This window comes from Pseudorasbora parva, chromosome 2 (genome assembly GCF_024679245.1).
Source record: "Pseudorasbora parva isolate DD20220531a chromosome 2, ASM2467924v1, whole genome shotgun sequence".
Taxonomy (NCBI): Eukaryota; Metazoa; Chordata; class Actinopteri; order Cypriniformes; family Gobionidae; genus Pseudorasbora; species Pseudorasbora parva.
Genome location: NC_090173.1, coordinates 6,495,705 through 6,513,508, shown reverse-complemented (window position 1 = coordinate 6,513,508; position 17,804 = coordinate 6,495,705).

The window sequence follows — 17,804 nt, the reverse complement described above, 5'->3', positions numbered from 1 at the left end:
TATCTTCTATGAGTAAAAGAATGAATACAAGTACACTTCACAATAAATGAATAAAAGTCAACAACACATGAAACAAAGCTTTATTCAAACGTATTGTGCTAATTATCACACATTTACAGTCGGTGAACGCCACATCTGCTGCCGTCTCAACAGAGCTGTCCAGTTCTGCAGCTTTATATTGATGAAGCAGTTGACCACCGTGCCGAACTTCACCTGTCCTAGTTATCCATTATGTCCCTCATAGCGTTTTGACTTTTGCGGTGTAGAGGGCTAAAGCACTGAACTGATAAGCAGAAGGTTTCTGGTTTGATCTCCGCAGCCGTCACCACCACCAGTGTCTTTGAGCAAGGCTCTTAGATCCAGCACTGTAAAAAACACTTAACGTGAAAAAGTTAAGAAGATTGATTTTGTTTTGAAAGACAGCAAAAAGACAGAAAATGTATTTGTCTCATGGGGATGAAAGACTACAATTCCCAGAATGCTTCGCTGCCCTATGAGGCCACTTCACTTTCCCACCACTACATTGGGTGCCCTAGTATGATTTGAAACAATATGTTAAATTGTTCTCTGACATCTACATAAAGGGTATGTGGCTTATTTAAGGGCAAAAATAGTCCAGATACAGTTTTACAGGTTCATTTACAACCCTATAAATTGTCCCTAGGATGTAATGCTCTGTTTTTGCCTTATTTGGAAGAATCATGAATATTAATGTTGAGCTCTGCTCTGATTGGCCTATTTCAGCAGCTCACAGCAGTTCATTGAAGCGGCTCGTGAGTCCTGACCATCCTGACAGAACACAGACCGACTGAATGACACTTTAAGCAGAACATCTCAAATGGAGATTGATAAAATGCAGCTTACTTGTTTATTGGTGTTATTGGTAAAGAGCTTGCGTGTTTGCGGTTGCCAGATTTCAGTAATTAAATCCCCCAAATTGAGCTTTTCTATGAAAAAACCCATATACTATATGGTGTTTTACCTAAACATGTCCAATCTGTCAACCATATGCACATGAGCTCTTTCTCGTGTGCAGACGATCTGAAAACACCAATAAACAAGTAAGCTGCATTTCAGCAATCTCCATTTGAGATGTTCTGCTTAAAGTGTCATTCAGTCTACATTTTAGTCTTTTTTCGTCAACGATATTGCATGTTTATATAACGTTAGTCCCAATGTAGGCTAACGTTATGCAGTGACTGTGATGTACTCTTAATACAAGCATGCAAAAACATCATAGCCCTACTTCAGTTCTCAAAAATATAAATATATTTTTACAAAATGTATAGCCTTGTTGTTTTAACTTATATGGTGGAAAAGGTGACGTTTGCTAGAAGGATCGAGTGAACGATCTGTAAGCAATATATCTACATATTACCCTTTGTCATTAGACACACTATTTAGTTTTGTATGGTACTTGGAGTTTCCTATTGTTACTGTACTAGTTTCTACCGATACAAAGCCATATGCTAATCGCTGAAGTAACCCCTTAAGTCTGATCTGCTGCAACAAAGTTTTACTGGTAAAATATTGGTCAGAAATAATATTATTGTTTAGCAAATGAGGCTAACTGCCCAACCAAAGAAAACACTTATCACCAAATGGTGATGACCAAATGATGTGTCAATTTAAAAATCATCATCTAAACCTGTTCCATTATTAAGAACTTCTGTTTCCAATGGACTTTTTTGATTTTTTTCTTGAATTGGCTCAACTACAAAATATTTTGCTACAGAATAGTTGCATATCTCCAGAAAACAAGTTGACATAAATTTTTTTTTTTAAAGTCACAGACTGTCATGTACAAACTGTCATGTACAAAAAATGATGTCAAAAAAAGCTAGGAGAAATTAGTACTAAGATTTGTTTGTTGTTGTACAACCTTATTTTATTTTTATTTATTTTTACAGTGAGGGGATCGTCCCTGTAATGGGTGCACTGTAAGTCGCTTTTGGTCTTTCTCACTGGCTCTGGGTTTACTGATGATGAAGAGACCACAGCAACATCTGGGCCAGATGAGGCACTAAGGGCAGGTGAAGAGATGAAGGGTCCAGGATCCTCAGTGCTCACACCGTCTGCTGACATTTCAGATCTTACAAAAATGCACAAACATAATACAAAAGCAGTCATTTTAACAGCACAAGTTCCTTTGATTTCTGTATTAGAACTAAATGATCTTACTTTATATTTTTGTTTCAGGTTTTCCCCACTCATGCCACCCTCCCCGTGTCTTTTAGGCTCTGCTCCACCACAAAAGATCTGCAGCAAATGCACAGATATCTAGCATCAGAAAAGTGCTGAAATAACTCAAATAAAACACAACTTAAGATTTAAATAGATGTTTTATTCATTTCTGTAGTATACTGACTCAAAGCCTTTGATGACAGCATTCCTTCATCAGCCGCTCTCAACCAGACACACACACACACACACACACACACACACACACACACACACACACACACACACACACACACACACACACACACACACACACACAAGCTGTTCTGTCCCTGTAACACCAGACAAGACTCACGTCACCTCTGTGATTTATGTTCAATACTAGAGTTAAATGTAGTTGCTGATGTGTCAGTGTGCCTCAGTTTATCATCAGTACTAATGGACAAATTAAATTGATAACTCATGTTAGTTACTTTATGCAAATTTGTGTATTTACATTGCTGAGATTCATGCTGTGTAAGCAGTGTTGACAACAGTGAACTCTACATTACAGCAAAACACACACACATCATCCTGATCGGGAGCCCGTTCTTTGTACCTCGCTTAATACATCCAAGATGATTTGACAGAGCCCAGATCTTTTAATCCTGATAACTGATCTCTGGCTAATTTTGTTCTTCGAACGAATTTGCGGATTGGATTAAAATATCTGGATGAAGTTATCTGAGATCACTGCTCGTGCCTGTGTTCCATGAAGAGGGCAGTAGTGATGTCCGGTTCGCGAACGAATCGTTCTTTTTAACCGGATCTTTTTTAGTGATCCGGGCAAACCAGTTCACCAAATCGGACTGAATCGTTCTAAACGGTTCGTGTCTCAATACTATATACTAATACTATAATTATTAACATTCTGACATGAGTGACAGTCTCTCCGACTCCAATCGTTCACTGAACTGAGACATGTTTTGCTGAGAGATCTGATGAACTCACGAGCCGCTGATACTGAGCATGCGCGTGTAACCGAACGTAGCGGTTCTCGGATCAGCAGTACAGAATCGAAAACCATTTCAATCGGACACGTTCGATACTGGGAACCGATGAACCGATGTGTGTTATTTGTTCAGAGGAACGAAATGCAGGTTTTAAGCGTATAAAACTAATTACGTTTTGGAAACATCATAACAAACCTGTCACTGTATTATTTTTTTTGGAAACTAATTTATAATTTTTTGGAAACAATGGATTGCAAAACGGTCAAATTAAACATTTATTTGTTTGATCAATAATGCATGATATTTTCAGGAACAGCTTTTTTCTTAATTAATTTCTAAGCCGATACACATTTTAAAATGTAATCAAAACAGAAGGTTCGATATCAGACTAACTTACATATTCAGCTTGCAGCAGTCGCAGCTCAGCACACACACACACACACACACTGCTACAACTCGAGTCAGTACCGGGTTGCAGGCCAATCTTTCGGATCACCAGTACAGAATCGAGAACAGTTTCTGTCAGACACGTTCGATCTTTTGGACATGTTCGATTCTGAGAGCCGGTGAGCTGAGATACTGTGCATGCGTGAGAGCGTCGTAACCGAACTGTTTCTCTCGGAAAACTGATGCTGATAATACATGAGCACGGGTGAACTGAGGATTTGTGTAAGTTTGTGTTATGTCAATGTAAGTTTATTTAATCTGTGTAAAACATCAGTGTTTGCACGACAGTAGCTGTATTGAGTGCTTTTATAAAACATAAATTAAAAAAACGTATCCAAGATGATGATGATGACAATAATAATTATTACTATACTAAGTTTTGATTACAAATACTTTATATGGATGTGTTTGAATGTATTTTCATCCGCCGGGATGATAGAAATGACGTCATTACGTAAGGACATAAAAAAAACGGTGATCCGTAATATATATATATAATAAAGGCTAGAGTTATCCATATCCATATCCATAGTTATACAGCTCTGAATTTTACACAGTATATATATATTGAATAATATATGAATATATATATATATATATATATATATATATATATATATTTTTTTTTTTTTTTTTTTCTAGAGCTAGCTATTTATATATAGCTAGCTCTTCAGGCGGCTGAAATGAGCTTTCTCCGCAGGGTGGCTGGGCGCTCCCTTAGAGATAGGGTGAGAAGCTCGGTCACTCGGGAGGAGCTCAGAGTAGAGCCGTTGCTCCTTCACATCGAGAGGAGCCAGCTGAGGTGGCTCGGGCATCTATTTCGGATGCCTCCTGGACGCCTTCCCAGGGAGGTGTTCCGGGCACGTCCCACCGGGAGGAGGCCCCGGGGAAGACCCAGGACACGCTGGAGGGATTATGTCTCCAGGCTGGCCTGGGAACGCCTCGGGGTACCCCCGGAGGAGCTGGAGGAAGTGGCCAGAGAGAAGGAAGTCTGGGTGTCTCTGCTTAGACTGTTGCCCCCGCGACCCGGCCCTGGATAAGCGGAAGATGATGGATGGATGGATGGATATATATATATATATATATATATATATATATATATATATATATATATATATATATATATATATATATATAAAATATATATATATATATATATATATATATATATATATATATATATATATATATATATATATATAAATGCACATGCACCATTAAAACACACTGTTACGAGTGAGCGAGCTGCCTGTGACAAGATGGCCGCCAGTTGCGGACGGCGACCTCCATTGGCCAGCAGCACGCACGAGACATCTAGCCTTTATTATGGATATCTTTGAAACCATGATCAGCATTGCAGCGATTGGCTGGCGTCAAGACAACGTAATGACATCATATAATGTAAAAAGCCACCTGGCAAAAAACTTGTCAAAGAAGAAAAAACACGAATTTCTGGACCTAAGGAAACAGACAAACGACCTAACCAACATAAAAGTTAGATACATTAAATGTGGACTGTTTGGATGAACATGATTCCCAATTATTTATATTTACGATTTTATAATATTTGTGCACACTTTACATTTTTTATTTCTATGTTATAATTTCATCTTTAATTCAATTTGAAGCAGATTTGTTATGTGACAGTATTAATTAGTTTCTTAACAGTCAAGATCAAATTATCTGCATCTCTTGCGCTGCATCAAGCCATCCCATAATATCCATCATCACTCACATTAACGCACGATGGAGATTAACTGCACAATGTGTGTAAACCTCCAATACATCTATAAAGTAATTATTCCATCACAATTCACAAATAAATCTCTCAATCAAGTGACTGTGTCTGTATAATGATACGCATATTTTACACAACATTAAAATATTATTTTCAAATAAACTTTTATATTTATTATTATTTTAAATGATTATTGCCCCAGGTTCAGTAATGAAATCTTGTAATAAAGTAGAAAATAAATAAAACTAAATAAAGAATAAAGTAGCAGTGGCTGGGACAGATTTTAAGCATCACCTCAAGATGCGATCTAATCCTGTGTACATGAAATAATCTCCTGAGCAGGTTTAAGCTAACGGATCTGTTGCTATGACAGCAAGTCCAGGATGAGTTTCGAAGAACCAAACAATCCAAGATCAAGCCAAATCGTCAACACTCAAATCCAGCTAACTGAGTTAGCGACGTACGAAGAACAGGCCCCAGATGTCTATTTTATGTTGTGATGTGCTCATCGGCAATACTTATTGAAAATGTTCCTGTCAGATGTTAAATAAACATTTAGTAAGCATCTTTATCTTTAAGATCTATATGGTTTATGTAAATCCACTTTGGAGATATACGTGTGTTACATGAGCTCCTCTGTTAGCTATACGTAATAAAACATGTTTTTACAGCACAATCACAATTAACGTTATACTATACTGTGTGTAGTCTTTACACCTTCAACAATCCAAACGTTTACTCTACAGAAGCTCAACAAATGCGAGCACGGGACACACAGGAACCGTGATTTTGGTTTGTAATATTCACATCTGGAAACACCCGCATCACTTTCCTCCACCAGACATATCCTTTCCTGGGGCCTTATGGGAAGGCAGGGATAGAAAAGTGTCCGACAATGAGTGTTTCACATTCTGGGTGGAATGATTTGGCAATCTGGGGCAATCTGGCAATCTTGCCTACTTTTTTATGATTACTGAGGTTTCGAACATACTTTTCTTTTCACGTCTGTTTTATGTTAGTAGGCATATAAGGGGTGCTTCCTAATTCTTATTTGTGCATCCTTGTTTCATATCTTCCTTCCCTCTCACCTTAGCTCCGCCCCTTCAGGGTGTGACGAAAGGACGCGAGGAAAAGTCACGAGGATGGAGAAATTGAATCAAGTGAAATGATATATCCTCGCTCCCTTTAACGTCACTTCAAAGCGGCGTCAGTTAATGATGACACCGCTGAATTTAGTCGGGATTCTTGAACATTAGAGATAACTACTTATATTGTAAGCTTCAACCTCCACAAAATACCACATTTGTCCATATTTTATTTAATACTACCAGTTATTATTAACCTCAAATTCTTCCCAGTTATGAACTGCTTTTTATTCTAGCTATTACCTGTTTTTAATTTTAGCTCCAAATGTTTCATTACATCCCTCATTAGATTTATATACGTATACGTAGGTGCAACTTCCTGCTTCCAGTTTAATAAAATTAATCTTTGTGCTAGTAGACTGACAAATGATACTCTACTATGTTCTGCACTGTTTTTAATTATCTTATTCTCCACAATACCTAGAACCTAATGTTGACATCAGACATTGTGACTCTCAAGATGACGTTTGTATGTGAAACTCTTCCCACACTGATCACATGTGAAAGGCTTCTCTTCAGTGTGAACTCTCTTGTGACGCTCAAGATTATGTTAGTATGTGAAACTCTTCCTACACTGAGTGCAGGATGTAGATTCCTTGACTCTTGTTTTCTTTATAAATGTGTTTTTAGTCTTTGAGCAGCTACCAGACGCTCCATCAGACCAGGGAGGGACGGGATGGACAGACCAGGGAGGGAGGGGATGGACAGACCAAAGAGGGACGAGACGGACAGACCAGGGAGGGACGGGAGGGACAGACCAGCGAGGGTCGGGAGGCACAGACCAGGGAGGGATGGGAGGGACAGACCAAAGAGGGATAGACCAGGGAGGGACGGGAGGGACAGACCAGGGAGGGAGGGGATGGACAGACCAAAGAGGGACGAGACGGACAGACCAGGGAGGGACGGGAGGGACAGACCAGCGAGGGTCGGGAGGCACAGACCAGGGAGGGACGGGACGGAGAGACCAGGGAGGAACAGACCAGGGAGGGACGAGACGGACAGACCAGGGAGGGACAAGACGGACAGACCAGGGAGGCACGGGACGGACAGACCAGGGAGGGACGGGACGGACAGACCAGGGAGGTACGGAAGAGACAGACCAGGGAGGGATGGGACGGACATATCAGGGAGGGATGGGAGGGACAGACCAGGGAGGGACGGGATGTACAGAACAAGAAGGGATGGTAGGGACAGACTAGGGAGGGACGGGAGGGACAGACCAGGGAGGGACGAGGCGGACAGACCAGGGAGGGATGGGAGGGACAGACCAGGGAGGGACGGGACGGAAAGACCAGGGAGGGACGGGCCTGACAGACCAGGGAGGGATGGGACGGACAGACCAGGGAGGGATGGGAGGGACAGACCAGGGAGGGACGGGAGGGACAGACCAGGGAGGGACGGGACGGACAGACCAGGGAGGGACAGACCAGGGAGGGATGGGACGGACAGACCAGGGAGGGACGAGACGGACAGACCAGGGAGGCATGGGATGGACAGACCAGGGAGGTACGGAAGGGACAGACCAGGGAGGGACGGGACGGACAGACCAGGGAAGGACAGGACGGACAGACCAGGGAGGTACGGAAGGGACAGACCAGGGAGGGACGGAAGGGACAGACCAGGGAGGGACGGGACGGACAGACCAGGGAGGGATGGGACGGACAGACCAGGGAGGGATGGGACGGACAGACCAGGATGGGACAGGAGGGACAGACCCGTGTGGGACGGGAGGGACAGACCAGTGTGGGACGGGAGGGACAGACCAGGGAGGGACAGGAGGGACAGACCAGGGAGGGATGGGACGGACAGACCAGGGAGGGACGGGACGGACAGACCAGGGAGGGATGGGACCACCGGACTTGGCACCACCGACCTTGAGATCCCTTTCTCCAACTTGGGACAACCCGAGCAGGGACCATCTACCTGGCAGCTCTCTCCTCCTGGCAGGCAAAATCGTCCACTATCACCTCCAAAGTACCTCCATTATATGCCCTCCTGAGCAGTACGTCCATGGGCTCGTCCAGTGCATAATTAAAAAGGTCCCTGAGAGCAGAGTCATTAAGCTTAAGCCCCTGGGCCATCTTCAGGAATCTGTGTTTGTGCTGTGACACTCGCTCAGCAGCTAAATCACATTCTATTGAACAGACTGATTTTATGAAAAATGAATGCGGTGGGCAAATGATCCAGTGATCCAGTAGCGGTGGCTTTGGGAGTGGCCTTGTAGGGCAGTGAGCATTGCCCTCCCTGGTCCCTCCCTGGTCTGTCCATCCTGTCCCTCCCAGGGAATTGTTGTTTTTCATCCCCATGAGACAAAATACATTTTCAGCAGACACTTTGAAATGTGAACAGAGGGGGAAAGTCCAGGTTCAGAATATAAAAAATCCTGCTCTGTATTTTGTTCCAAACACCTGGATTTGCTAAGTAGCTCAGTTTTTCAGCCAGGAGGTAGAATTAATGAGTGAAATCAGCTGACTGAGTTCATGAGTGGATAAACATATATGGCAGGACTTTTACTTTCTGACCCCTGGACCTTACACCTCAGGCCGGAAGTACCCATTCCATCTTTAATGTCACCAAGCCTCGCTCCAATCGGCCTGGTGGAGGCGCAACAGCATTCAAAAGGCTAAGAAATGGCTCATCATAACTCTTAAACACTTAAAGAATAAGTTCACTTCAAAATGAAAATGTCCTGATAATTTCTCACCCTCATCTTATCTAAGAAGTTCATGTCTTTCTTTCTTCAGTGAAAAAGAAATGAAGTTTTTTGAGGAAAACATTCCAGGATTTTGCTCCACATAATGGACTTCAATGGGAACCAATGGTTGAAGGTCCAAATCAATGCAGTTTCAGGGGAAGAGCTTCAGAGACTCTGCACAATCTCAGATGAGGAATAGGGTCTTATCTAGACAAACCATTGGCTAATTTCTTTTTTTTTTAAAAACTAAAGGAAAAACCTATATGTACTTTTAAACAATAAATGTATAAATATACATACTAGGGGTGTCCCCAACTAAGGATTTACACATTCGAATCCGAATTGTCGAATCTTTCTATGGTCGACTGATAGTCAAATCATCTACAGTTTTGTTCAAAATAATAGCAGTACAATGTGACTAACCAAAATAATCAAGGTTTTTAGTATATTTTTTATTGCTATGTGGCAAACAAGTTACCAGTAGGTTCAGTAGATTGTCAGAAAACAAACAAGACCCAGCATTCATGATATGCACGCTCTTAAGGCTGTGCAATTGGGCAATTAGTTGAAAGGGGTGTGTTCAAAAAAATAGCAGTGTCTACCTTTGACTGTACAAACTCAAAACTATTTTGTACAAACATTTTTCTTCTTCTTCTGGGATTTAGCAATCCTGAGAATCACTAAACTAATATTTAGTTGTATGACCACAGTTTTTTAAAACTGCTTGGCATCTGTGTGGCATGGAGTCAACCAACTTGTGGCACCTCTCAGCTGTTATTCCCCTCCATGATTCTTTAACAACATTCCACAATTCATTCACATTTCTTGGTTTTGCTTCAGAAACAGCATTTTTGATATCACCCCACAAGTTCTCAATTGGATTAAGGTCTGGAGATTGGGCTGGCCACTCCATAACATTAATTTTGTTGGTTTGGAACCAAGACTTTGCCCATTTACTAGTGTGTTTTGGGTCATTGTCTTGTTGAAACAACCGTTTCAAGGGCATGTCCTCTTCAGCATAGGGCAACATGACCTCTTCAAGTATTTTAACATATGCAAACTGATCCATGATCCCTGGTATGCGATAAATAGGCCCAACACCATAGTAGGAGAAACATGCCCATATCATGATGCTTGCACCTCCATGCTTCACTGTCTTCACTGTGTACTGTGGCTTGAATTCAGAGTTTGGGGGTCGTCTCACAAACTGCCTGTGGCCCTTGGACCCAAAAAGAACAATTTTACTCTCATCAGTCCACAAAATGTTCCTCCATTTCTCTTTAGGCCAGTTGATGTGTTCTTTGGCAAATTGTAACCTCTTCTGCACATGCCTTTTTTTTAACAGAGGGACTTTGCGGGGGATCCTTGAAAATAGATTAGCTTCACACAGACGTCTTCTAACTGTCACAGTACTTACAGGTAACTCCAGACTGTCTTTGATCATCCTGGAGGTGATCATTGGCTGAGCCTTTGCCATTCTGGTTATTCTTCTATCCATTTTGATGGTTGTCTTCCGTTTTCTTCCACGTCTCTCTGGTTTTGCTCTCCATTTTAAGGCATTGGAGATCATTTTAGCTGAACAGCCTATCATTTTTTGCACTTCTTTATAGGTTTTCCCCTCTCTAATCAACTTGTTAATCAAAGTACGTTGTTCTTCTGAACAATGTCTTGAACGACCCATTTTCCTCAGCTTTCAAATTCATGTTCAACAAGTGTTGGCTTCATCCTTAAATAGGGGCCACCTGATTCACAGCTGTTTCTTCACAAAATTGATGACCTCAGTGATTGAATGCCACACTGCTATTTTTTTGAACACACCCCTTTCAACTAATTCAACTAATTGCCCAATTGCACAGCCTTAAGAACGTGCATATCATGAATGCTGGGTCTCATTTGTTTTCTGAGAATCTACTGAACCTACTGGTAACTTGTTTGCCACGTAGCAATAAAAAAATATACTAAAAACCTTGATTATTCTGGTTAGTCACATTGTACTGCTATTATTTTGAACAATACTGTATGTGTATGCAAATAGGTTGGGAAGGGCACGACACTATCTAGCAGGAGGTTAAAACTATTTTTATTTTCCTTTACACACTTCACACATCAACAACTTTCAATAAAGCAACCAAAACTGCCTGCCAACTGACAGACGAACTGACAATGGCTTTCTTATTTAGGTTTAAATAAAAGGGAATGTGTTGGATAAGCATTCTTAAAACGTTTTCTCAGAGCATTTAAAAGCTGCGATCGAAATACAGAACATCACACAAATATATAAAAGAACATTTTGATGAATAAACCTAAAAAAAAATACCTGCCTTGAAGAGGAAAAGAACACTTTGAGAGCGTTCACATGCATGTTCTTAGGCTGATTGTGCCTAAAGGGGGTCTCACACCGGACACGAAGCTCAGCTCAGTGCCGCGTCTCAGGATCTCACACCAGACCCGCACATATTATATACACGCAAGCTCAATTTTGAATCGACTTCTGACAGAAGAGCTGCACAATGAGTGTATATTGTAGCACAGGGTGAAATCAGTAGATTAATGATTTGAGGGAAACATAATATAAATTTAATATAAAAAAATATATATAAAACCTTGAAATACCGCTCTATGTGGCGTGGCAGAATTTTAAACAACTTCCGCTGCGAGATGCTGCGGACAGGCACCTAATGCCGCCGCCGGTATGTGTACTCATTGAAAACGTGTTCGAATTTTAAAGGTATGGCACGTCCAGTGCGAAGCTCAGTGCCCTTGAAGGGGTCGCACACCAGGACACAATCATAACACCCGCAAAGATTTGACTGTTAGATCGGTGGTTGAATCTGGCTCCGCATATCGATGCATCAAATCTTCTCTCGCATATAAACATGTGAGATTGTCCTGTTCTCTCATGAGATCATGGCCACGTCGGTGCGTTTGTTCATCATGCCCCATTTCATAGGGGCTTGAGTGTTCAGCGCGCCGTGTGCAGTCATGTCTGGCGACCATGCCCACTGTCTCTAATACCTGTTGTTAGCTCAAATGGATTGCTTGTCCTTTTTTGAAAAAAGGGGGGACGTAGCATTTCATTCGGGTGTCTGGTGGAGGACAGATGTCAATTGTTGCATCAGAGAGAGGGCTGTTATGCACTGGAAATTATAATGCTGAGTTAGAACTATTTGGTGTCAAAATATGGAACCACAAAAGGGCCATAATCTGTATAAATGTTTCCCTTTCTCACTACTCTCTGTCCTGCTTGCAGGGGACCTCGCTCTCCAGATGACGGAAGTCATTGCACACTCTCTGTAGTCAGGCGATGTCCACACTAGTGGTCCAGGGATGTCAGCTGGGGCTAAACCTGGCAGATATGCGTGAGCCAGACAAAGATTGGTTCCTCAACGCCCCTGTCTATCAGGCTGGCCTCTTTGGCGATGCTTTTGAGAACTTTGACCAGCAGTTATTGGTGGCCAAGAAGCAGATGGAGATGGAAAAAAAAACATCCTGCCCTGAGGACCAGCTGTTGCCACCCCCCATTTACTTGTCGCCAGGTCATTCCCCTGCGTCTGCCTCCGCCCCTGCTAAGCCAAGCAGCAGCCTCCACCCAGGTAGCAGGTGGTCAGGCACAAGGGAGGTGCCCAAGCCGTCCAGGTTTTCACCCAGAGATTTTTGCTAGGGCTGTCGATAAGGGCGCATTGCAGTAGTCCAGCCTGGAGGAGAAAAAGGCGTGGACAACCTTCTCCGCATCTGCCAATGTTAGTATGGGATGAAGTTTGGCAATGTTTCTGAGGTGGAAGAAGGAGGTCTTACACAGGTGTTTGATGTTAGCTTCAAAAGTACGCTGTGATTCCATTCTGACCCCTAAATTGGTGACTGAAGTGGAAAGTGGAATGACCTGATCTATATAGCTTCAGTCTTCGAGCTGTTTAGCTGCAGAAAGTTTTGCTTCATCCACACCTTTATCTCATCCAGGCAAATGATCAAAGTGGATGGTGTGACGTCAGCAGAGGGAGATGAACTTGTCCTAAGGTAAAGTTGAGTGTCATCAGCATAGAAGTGAAAATAAATCCCATGCCGGCTTATGACACAGCCAAGGGGGAGCATGTAGAGGAGGAAATGGGTGGGGCCGAGCACTGAGCTTTAGCTTCTCCCAATTCAACATATTCAGTTCTCCCAATGAGATAAGAAAAAAAAACAGATGTGGACCGAGTCAGAGGTGGAATGTCATTATGTGAATTTGCCACCTCTCCTTCCATTGAGGGATGTGGCTCCACAGCGTACCAACTCCCTGAGATGGGCTGCTTGCCCAATATTATCCAATATTCATTCTGAGTGGGTCATGCAGGAACAACAGTGACTGAACTTCCCTGCCAGGAGTCCTAACTCCCACTCTAACATAGGAGTGGTCCAGCAAGCTCAGGCAGGGCACTGGAAGAGCCAGCATCCCTGGCGTGTTGGTAAGGATCCCAATTCATTGGTCAATTCTGACATAGGTCTAACATGGCAGACTGAAAGGGAATGTCTCGTTACATATGTAACCCTTGTTCCCTGAAGGAGGGAACAGAGACGTACATCCTGTCACCAGGTGCTGTGCTTCAGGTAAAGGCCGAGTCATGATCTTGGCTCCTCAGTTGAAAAGCAATGATGTGGTATTCCACTTCTGTATTCATACCTGTATTCGTATTTTTGATCACTCAAAGTAGGTTGGTCTCTGAAAGCAGATCCAAATTCGTTTTCCATTCCCTCCTTTAGGGAACAAGGATACATACATAACCAAGACATTTTTGTTCTTAGTAATGCAAGCTTGTTTCTGCCACAGAGTAAAAAAATAAAAAAGGTAATTGTCATGGTGGCAGCGGGCCGCGGCACCTGGGGGTAAGGACAGAGAGGCGAGAGAAATGGAGACGGGAGCACTTGACCCAGGGGCACGGCAGCGAGGTCTCTGTCCCACCTTCCTCGCTCCAGCACCACCGCCTAGGGCAGCCCTTGCGGTCTTCATCCATCCACGCTGCCCGACCCCCTCAGCACCGCAATCCCCCTCAGCAGCGAGGGCTCTTCGACAGCATGTCCCTCCTTCCCCCCGGGTTTCGGCACCAGTGTAATGAGGTTCTTTTATGGAAGGAAGGAGGCGGGAACTGGAAAACATTCAACAAACTTTTTAATAAATATTAAAATAACCAAAACGAAAGTAAACCATGGGCAGCCCATCACGGACGACTGCCCGCACACACAATAAAACGTAAACAAAACAACATAAAGTCCAGGCCTGGTCCTCTCTCGTCTTCCGCTGCCTTTTATGCTCCCGTCACTCGGCCGCGAGACGAGACCGGTGTGGCGCGCTGCTGGAACTCATTAGCACTCGTCACCGGCACGCTCTCACGGTCCCTTGCCCCACTGCTTGCCACAGTAGCTTAATAGTTTTGCCAGCTGGAATCCAGAAACTCCTTAAAGGGTTAGTTTACCCAAAATATTAAAATTATCTCATGGTTTACTCACATTATTCATTCAGATGAATACAATCAGAGTTCTACTATAAAATATTTTAAAAAGTTATATAAAAAAAAGGTAATAATAAATCGCCTTCCGTATTCAAATTACAGAAAAAACTGTAGCCTCTCACAGTAGGATTTAAGTGAAGAGAGCCATGTTCCAAACCATATAAAGGCCTAAATAAAAATAATCTGATATTCATTCAAAAAGATGGCATTTTACACCTCTCTAGTTTCAAGACCTTTGTCTGATGCAATAAAAAAACAGATAGCCCTTTATTGGATATAATTAAACAGACTTTTAAACCATATAGGCCTAACTGAAAATGAATCATCTTTAACTGATAGTAAAGGACCACATTTCGCATATATTGCACTTTCAAGACCTTTGCCTGATACATGCAGTAAAACACTGATAGGGCTCCAGTGTCCGGCAGTTTAGATCATTTTATCTAACCCAAAGGTCTTCCCAGTTGTGCAACCTGCTCCAGCACACGTGCCTGGCGTTAGTATGGTCAGTAATCCTGAAGACCTTAATTAATGGGTGGAGTAGGATTAAAGCTAAACTTCACAGGACATGTGTGGTACCCCGTTATGTTGGACATTTACAGGAGTCTCTGTTACTGAATTGTGTGGTTACCATTGTGCTGAAGAGTAGCACTTGTGAGTCGGTTGGGCACTCGGCGTATTATGATCTGATATTACACCTGTCTTTACTTAGTGGTTTACTTAATAGTTCTGTTATACTATTTGGGGTTTCAAGCAACATAATTGATTTCAAAGAAATTCAGGTTGATTGGGACACTTTTCCCCCCAGTCATTTCAATGACAAAAACTATACACACAATAATCTAATATAGCCTATATCTAAAATTGACTGTCAAAGTGCAACATGGCTAAAAATGTAACATTAGTGCAAGAACAAAATCTATGCAACTTAAATTTAATATTCAGGGGTAAGGATAAGGTTTACCACCATCAAACAAACCAAATGTGGGACGATTACTAAGTTTGTGTGGGACAATGTGAGAAATGTACAGACACTAAAACATAACCTGAAACTGTTATATAATGTTTAAGTTAATAAAAACCGTTGTATTCTGCCTTTCAGCTGATAAACATATTTTGTTCTTTAGTCCCTCCCAGAAAACACCATTACATCACAATGTAACATAACATGTCTTTATTTTACATTTTAAATTCAACATCACTGAGCCCAAGGGCGGCAGACATCATGCAGATAAACTAAACTTGAAAGAGTTCTGACCAAGTCCAACTAAAACCAACAAAATAAATAATGAAAAAATAAAATATAAATCAACATGAAATTAGTTCATTGACCGTTTTATATTCATTTATATTATATATTAACAATATAACCAATTTACAGAATTATCCAGTAGTTTTCTGAACACATGCATTTCTTAATATGATGATGAAAAACTAACAGACTGATGAAAATGTGGGACATTTTCTCAATATGCGACGTGCGGGACAAGGGGTGAAAATGCGGTACATGCAAAGCGAGATGGGTGGTCACCCTTGTGAGGATTAGTGTAAAAGGCAGGTTAAACTCACAGCACATGCAGTGAGTATCATGAGCTGCTCGCGTGAACAGTGCAGGCACTTTGCTTGCCTATTTATTTTCATTTCGAATGGCTTCGTTTAAAAGTGGACATTTCAAGCTTTCAGTAGCCTACACATGATATATCTTGTGTCTGTGAGGCAAGTAGCCTGCTGAGTTTTGGTTTATTTACAATGTTGTTTTACCGCTGAGCAGCTCATATGAGTGAAGCGCGTCTGCATAGAGCACTGCATAGTCACTCCGCTCCTTACAGGTTCGTTCTCGTCGGTCGACAGATTCAGAACCCAAAAATGGAATGTAGCTTTTGGTTGCGCTACTCCGCCACTTGCTGTATAAAGTAGTTAGTTACTGGAAAAGCTACACTGTTTTAAAAGTAACTGAGCTACTGACAAGCTACTGAAAAATGTAATTAAGCTAGTAGCGTCGCTACTTGTAGCTCGCTACTGCCCAACACTGCTTACTCTAAGATCACTTTCTCCAAGATTTTTTTTAAAAACCAGTTCTTTCTTTAAAGGTTGGTGATCAGCATTATGGTACCAACAAAGCATGACTGGATTGGTTTTGTCAGTATGAAACTAAGGCCCTGTCCTCACAGAGGCGTGTTTAACTTTGTACGAAAACATTTTGTAACGTATAAAACACGGATTTGGTGTTTTGGGAGCCTGATTCAAACTGGTATTTTTTGAATCTGGATCCCAGAGTGGATAAATCTGAAAAAGACACCCTGGCGTTTGCATGTGTACAGCCAATCCGTATATATATATTTATTTATTTCGGTTTATTGGTCCACAACCAATGGACTAACATCACAAAGCTTTGCATTGCACAGGGGGACGAGCCAAGGATGTCCACTCTCTCTATCTCTATTCACCATTTTTATTGAACCTCTAGCAGCAGCCATCCGCCAAAACCCATCAATCAAAGGTATTGAAACACCACAACAAACACATAAAATCTCACTTTATGCAGATGATATTCTACTATTTATACAAGAACCTCTAGTGTCTTCACAAGAAATAATTAAAACAATCCAGTCTTTTTCAAAAATCTCAGATTACGCAATAAATTGGAACAAATCATCCATCCTCCCTTTACATAAAACCAAATGGGATGTGGCACCCCACCAATCACCCATACCTATATGTCATGATCACATCACTTACTTAGGCATCAAGATTTCCTCCAGACTGTCAGAGTTGGTAACACTTAACTTCACACCACTACTAAAAAAAATAGAAGATGACTTGCTTCGATGGCTCAACCTTCCAATCTCCATAATTGGCAGAATAGCAGCAATAAAGAGGACAATTTTACCAAAAATCAACTATCTATTCTCAATGATTCCAAGCCACCCCACACTCACCTGGTTTAAATCATTAGACTCCATTATCACTCGCTTCTACTGGAAAAATAAAACACCAAGGATAAAACTCACTACACTACAAAAAAACAAGGCTCAAGGAGGACTAGAAGCACCAAATTTTTATTATTACTCGATAGCTAACCAACTGCAATACATATACAAATGGACCCACCCCACCCAATCC